At 43.0% G+C, this 6980-nt stretch overlaps 1 long non-coding RNA gene across 1 annotated transcript; it reads left to right on the top strand.

Moving 5' to 3' along the window:
- Nucleotides 1-252: 252 nt before the first annotated feature.
- Nucleotides 253-6624, top strand: LOC135415510 (uncharacterized). The gene is made up of 3 exons (XR_010431165.1): nt 253-1193; nt 2800-2898; nt 3685-6624. It is a non-coding gene; the product is annotated as an uncharacterized LOC135415510 (long non-coding RNA).
- Nucleotides 6625-6980: the final 356 nt, after the last annotated feature.

Genomic DNA, 6980 nt, shown 5'->3' with positions numbered 1-6980 from the left:
AGACAGTTTAATAGAAGAAAACCTAGAGGTGAACAGAGAGGTGGGGACTTCACATCAAGAATGCTCTGCTTTCAAACACCTGGTAGGTCCTGACATAGATTCTGTTCTGGGGGTTATCTGGAAATGTTTCCCTTGACAAACCTGCAGGCTCACAGATCTCACAATGAGTGAACCAGAACTGCATTAAATGCAGTTCAATAATTGTATCTCCCTAGACTTTTATGGTCTTTAGTATCCTTCCCTCCAGTTTAGTTTAATGCCCAATTGTAATCATCTTTGTTGTCAACTCCCTGGTCAACTGTCTTATGGTACTGTTAATTGCTACAAATGCAGACACTGCTTCTATTAATAGTTCAGAGGATGCATATTTATGATCTCTTTTTAGAAATTAGTAAATCTGACATGACTAAAATGAGCTAGTGTTACAGCTTTGTGGTATAGGAGAAAAGGTTCAGCAGGGCTGGTTATTCCATAGCCAGTACATTTCTGCTTCTGAAGGCAGAAACCCTTCTGGTTTGCATCTCTCTGCTGGAAGTGGCAATCAGCATGTGGCATATACTCCATTCTCTATGCTCTAAGGAGCTCATGGGCTGCATGGAATAATGAAGAAAGTTATCTTTGAAAACAGTCACGTAGAGCATGAAAAGAATCAGGGGAGGACAAATCTAAATTTAAAGGCAAGTAAGTGTCTTAATTAAAAGGTATCAATATATCGGTAATTCTAGTGAATTTTGTCAGATTACAAGACTTCTTTATTTACTGTCTGCTTCATAGAAGTTACATTTGATTAAAACAGTTGTACCTGAGAAGAAGAGCATCAAGCTTCTGTATCCAGTATTGCCACCTTGTTTGATCCCAATTCTTGTTTTACCTGGTGCTTTCACTAAACCTCACCTGCAAGAATGAGAAGAACTAACACTGTTCAGTGTTTTGGGGTTTTTTATTTTGTTGTTCTTGGTTGGGGTTTTCTGTTGGGTTGTTTGCAGCCCTTGTGGCTGCAGTGAAAAGTCTGGATGTCTGAAGGACAGTCCCCCAGAGATACAAAACTGGAAAAGCAAGTCAAAACAAACCAGAATTTTACTATGTGTCAAGATTTCTAATTCAAACCTTCTGGGTTTAGGTTTCGCTGGACTCATCTCACATCTTCAAATGGTTAAGATGGAAAATGAGGAGACAGATTGCACATCTACAAGGTGATGAGTGGAGAAGCAAGTGTGTGCATTTCTTTTCCTTTCTGGTGGTTCCAGATTTCACAATAGTTGTCTCCCCTGGGCTCACAGTACGGGCAGCAGCAGCCAAAGAGGCTGCAGGGGATGTGAGGGGCTGAAACCTGGGGCTGAAAGGCAGAAACCCTTGGATAGAGCAAAGGAGAGAAGGGGAAGGAATGTGGGTTATAGATGTGGAAACACAATGTTTTGGAAAAACTCCTGAAGCCTCCAGAAGTAGAAAAATCAGGAAGGAAAAACAAAAAGACAAAATAAATCTGTATCTAATGATTACCAGTTTGATAAAATCAGCATTTGAAAGGCGATATTTAAAAATATTAATTTTAGAGACCTTGGGAGATGTTTTGCTCAAGATTTTCATTATGTGTATTGTTGTCTTTTTTTCCTCCCATACAGATGTATTTCCTGCATCAGATCTTAAAGGTCACATATCTAAATTTAAAATGGTAATGAAATGGGTTACTGTAGGTGCTGTATAGAGAACACTCCCATGTTGGTTTTCAAATTTAATTTCCAAAGATGAATCAATCTAATACTGTCAATCAGGGAAAAAAAAAAGAGAAATTTAGGGTTGGATCAATCACATTCCTAAATTTTCCTCTACCAACACAAGCAAGACAAGATTCAGAGACTAAAATTTGAAATGATTTCATTTAAACAGGAGATAAAGTGTAAATTTTTAATGATTAAAGTAATAGAAAATCGGTGGGGAGTGCAAAGGATTTGAACTTCTAGCAATTCCAGATCTCTAGACGTTGGCATTTCTAGAACACTGCTGGGAGCAGGAGGTTTAGCTTGTTCCCCCAGTGCAGTTTGGGACTGGGTTTCGGTGTCCTATCAAAACACAACCTATCTATTTAAAACTTAGCCTTGATGAACCGAGAGGCACCTGTTAATGCTACTGCTTCTCTGGGCCAGTTGTGCTGTGCCTTCAGCAGGTGTCACAACATGGATGTGCCCAGTCCTGGCAGCACAAGGACAGCACAGTGTGTGTGCAGTAATAGAGAATTATGGCACATTTTATTTCAGTGTTATATGGCCAGGTGATTTAGGTGAATTTTAGTTATCTTCAGACATCTAAAAATTAGCAGTCTAGACACCTTGTACAGGCCCATGGACTGGCACCCCCAGAGGGCAAACCATCCCCTCCCAAGGTAATAATTTAAGGTAAGTGGGATGAGTCACTGTGAGGAACCTGTTTCTCTCTGTTGCCTGACGAGTGTACAGCTGTCTAGACACTCAGCACTTGGATAGTTAAGTGAGGAATCCCACACAGCACAACAGTAGCTCAGATGTTTTCTTTGTTATTCATTTGAATTAGTTTCCAATTTAGATGCAGTTTTCCCCTCTGTCTCCTCCCAATAGCAATCCAGTAGGATCAAGTTTACATGAACCTTGATCACACTGAGGAACTGAAAGGGAGATTTCCACAAACAGGCATGGCATCCATCTACCAGTTCCCTTCTTATTTTTGCTTTTGTGAGAGTTTTTTGTTACATTTAGAGGCTTTTTTTCCACATTGTATTTTAGGTTTGCTACTTCAGCGAATACCAACAGCAAATTTCCTTCACAGGAAATTTCCTTCCTACATTTAAGGACTACTTCTTGTGGATCTGTAAAGTACTGAGCAAAGTGTCTGGGAAATCAAGGTGGAGCTCTCAGAGGCTCTGGGGTGAGTGCACAGTGTTTATCTTCATTGGTGCAGTGCTGGTGGCACAGAGGTCTCAGCCTGGCACGTGCAAGCCTGAGCTGTTCCAGTGCCTGCACTGGGTTCTGTGGGAAGCCCAGTAAGTGCTTCCAGGGTCTGATTCCTCAGCTGCTGGTTATGTGCTTTACTGCACAGGTAACAGCTGTATTACCAGGATTCAACTCAATCATTTAGTGTCTTGAATGCTCCTTATTTAAAGATGAAATCCAAAGCTCACAGGATGTCAGAAATAACAGTGTTACCTAGATGTACGTGTGATCCAAGGAGCAGCCTGTTTCTAAAGTAAGAGGGAAAGGAAGAGTTTGAATCAATAACATTTCCCCTTACAAACCAGATTAAGTGTGTAGAGTCTTCAAGGAGAAGCAAAATAGCAAATTATCCCCATGTTGGCCCACTTCTGGACTGAGTTCTCCTTCCGTCCTTTATGAAGGTTACTATGGAATTTGCACTGGCAATTCCATGAGGATAGCTGATAGAATAGCCTATTCTGTACTTATATAACTGATGTATTTTATCAGAGACATTCCAGCCCCTGAATTGCTGCAATCACTCCCAGTGGATTCCAGTGGGCCTCTGCAGGAATGTGCCAACCTGCAGGGAAAGGGAGGGGGTTTTGAGGTGTTACTGCATTATGGTCCTTACTCCCACTGAATATCTACTGAGATAATTATCTCGAGGAATTTATGAATGGCCTTTCGTCATAGCTAAATACTTCACGGTCTTGAAAATTAAATTGCATCAATTCCATAGATGGAAAACTATGGGAAATTGGAGGTCACCATGGAAACGTTTGCTGGAGCAGGAAATGAAACTGCTGTGTTGATCAAGTGAGTAATCATTTATCTACAGCCCAAAAAGTGCAGTGCACCTACCCTGCCCCTCACGGCTTTGTCTCCTCCAGCAGCCTGGCCGGGGCTCTCCCTGCTTCAGAGGTGTTCTTTGTATGGAACTGAGAGAGCCCTGCACTTCCCAGCTTGGCTCTCGGGGCTGTTTAAGGTTCAGATGTCAGCTGTACCCCAGGATGGTTCCTGGTTCGTTGTCAATACTGGGAAGGGGGATTAGTATCGATGCTTCTCCTGTTACCCAGAAACTGAAATATTAACTCAGGAAACCACCTAAGCTTAAAATAATATAGAAAACCCCAAGGCCTTAAGTCCTTCCCGTGCTTTATGCCTCTGTGAAAGAATGCAGAGCTGGCCTAAGCACGTGCCTGATGCCTTGTTTGTGACTCTGCTGTGGAGGCAACTGCTTTCCAAAGGAGCAGCTGGGATTGGGTTCTCCAGCCTTAGATTTGGGTGATGTCACCAATCCTGAATAACAGTGGCAGTGCAGCACCACAGGAATCTGCACAGTTCATTGCTCCAGAAGGCAAATTCCCAATACAAAAGTGTGTTAGACTTTGGGTTTGTAACTTGACTATTATATGGGAGAAATGTTAGGGGACCAATTCCAATGAATGTATTTTCAGTAGATACCACGGGCCCCTGAGCTGAGGCAAATGACAGCCCTGGCTCAGAGCAGAAATCAAGCCTCTACCACACTGAACTCTAAGATTGTGTAATTTAGCATTGTTGTGAACATTTAATTCAAATCTGCAAGGTTCCTCTCCAGGAAAGGCCAGTCACCCAGCATTCTACACTCCAAAGTGATTAAATCTTCAACTGCCTATGAATATGCAATCACTTCTTACAGGGTTTAACAAAATCACCACAGAAATGCAGACCAAGCCTTCACCTGTGTTGCAGCTTTAACTCCACGTTCTTGCTAATTTACCCTTCGCTTCTCCAATTTCGCTTTGTCCTTAAAAACCATCCATTTTCTAACAGAACAAACTATAAACTTCATCCTCCACTCACTTTATCAAACCAGCTAAATATCCCTTTTTGTTTCACAAACTGAAGTGTTTTACATAGCTGCTTAGATAACAAAATTGTGTGAATACTTCACACATCAGATCCTTCAGATGCTTCCACTGTGAACATAAACAAAAACTAAATGTAAGACTGACGTTGTTCTAAACTGCAAAATATTTGAAGATAAAAATCCCACTCAGATGGCTGCTTTCCTCACTCTGGCCATGTATTTATGCCAAGTGTAACTGTTGCCATGGCTGCCTCGTCAACTCATTAAAAATAACAGTTCCCTGGTCTCCAACTCCCCTCCGTTAAAGGAAAGGGATGTGGGCGCTCTCTAAATTGAATCCAGACGAGCCTGTGTCCCTTTGCATCACCACTTAAAAGCCACATTATTCAAGGAGCTCCTACCTCAGGAGTCTTACTCAGTCCCTGACTCTCAGAGGTAAAGGCCTGATTCTGTTTTAGAGATTTCTTGGTCACTTAGAAGCTTATTCTGGAATACCTAGATAGGAGAGGATCCAGGGAGATACTGGAAGTGGTCTGTATCTTACTAAGTAACAAATGCAGCTATTTCTGAAGGATTGGCAAACTTTCTTGGATATCTTGTCCTGGAAGCAGATGTAGAACCACCGTGCAGAACCTTTAAGGCCGTATTGATCGAGTCTCCTTTAGGTTACAGTTAAACCCTGATGGCTGCAGCTCTAGCTCTGCTAGACCTTTCCTTTCCTGTTGCAGCTCAGAGCTCAGCTGCAGCTACCATTTCTGGTTTGCTTTTGAAGATGCAACATCTGAGTAGCTGTTCCAGGCTACAGATATGCCTCTCAGGATATCTCGCCCCCCTGAACTGAGCCTGGATCTGCTGTGAACCTCTGCTCTCTGGCCAACACCATTCCAGATAAAAAGCAGCACCGACAAAGCTACGAGGACCTGGCAATTTATGTGAGGGCAGGGAAAAAGCTTCACCCAAGGGCACTTGGGTTACTGAGTACACAGCCTTTGCATGACATCTTGACCCCTTCTGCCCCTGGTCTCACAGAACTCTAATTGCCATTTCCCCTATTCATTCAAATCAAATTGTACGTAGGAGACGCAGCATTTGAAGTAAACACTGCAGCAGCCAGTCAGTAACAGGAGGTATCTCGGGTACCTGTAAGCATGAACTCCCCCCGCTTCACTGCACTGCACCAGCTCTCTGGGAACTCATTTTTGAGAATAAGCATGAATTGGCAATAAACTCACTTTTTTAATCAGTCACTGCAGCTGCGAGCCTGGATTGCAACATACGCTGTGATAATTCCTGTTTCAGATGTGTTCTAAAAATTTACATCAACTATTCGAGACTCTGCCGAAATGATCAAATTGTTTGGATTTATTCACTGCTCTGGGGAAAACATCCCTCCAAATCTAAATAGCATTCAGATGGAAGCTTCCATCTGCTAAAAAGCAGGTCAGCTCAGCCACACTCAAAGATTTTGTTCCATACCCAACCCCCCCACCCATCCCCAAATCCCACAGACTTTTTCCTGAAATTTCTCCCCCAGAAATGCCTGTGCAGAGTTATGAAGATGTTTTGACTTTTAGGAACAGATCAGGTGATTCAGAACACCTCTCCCAGGAGGAGAGGCTGAAGAGTTGGGGTTGTTCAGAACCTCTTGCAGAAGGTTCCTCTGCAAGAGAGCTGAAGAGGGACTTCTGACAGGAGAAGGGGGAATGGCTTCAAACTGAGAGAGCAGGGTTAGGTTAGAAAAAGTTCTTCACTGTGAAGGTGGTACAACAGTGGAACAGGTTGCCCAGACAACTTGTGGCTTCCCCATTTCTGAAGTGTTTAAGGCCAGGCTGGGAGCTGTCCCTGCCCATGGCACCTTTTTAGGTCCACGTCAAGCCATTCCGTGATTCTATGATCAGAACACATTCCTGAAACACGCAGCTTTAATACCTAAGCACCCCTGCAGCTTGGAAAGGAGATGGTCTCCGACTGGTATAAAGAGGGACAAGGCAGCAGCTGTCCCACTGTGACACTCACTAGGAGCAGGTGAGAATTCACCACGACGGGTCATTTTCAATAACCAACCCACAACTGTTGGTTCAGTAAAGGCTCCTGAGTGGGAACTGCAACCTAGACCAGGATTTCAAAGATAAAGGGAACTGCTGTGAAATGTGTTTAATAGCAGTTTCTTCCACTCTTCTGCC

Source organism: Pseudopipra pipra, chromosome 6, assembly GCF_036250125.1.
Source record: "Pseudopipra pipra isolate bDixPip1 chromosome 6, bDixPip1.hap1, whole genome shotgun sequence".
Lineage (NCBI taxonomy): Eukaryota > Metazoa > Chordata > Aves > Passeriformes > Pipridae > Pseudopipra > Pseudopipra pipra.
Note: the sequence above shows the minus strand (reverse complement) of the source record. Positions and strands in the feature narration are given on the sequence as shown.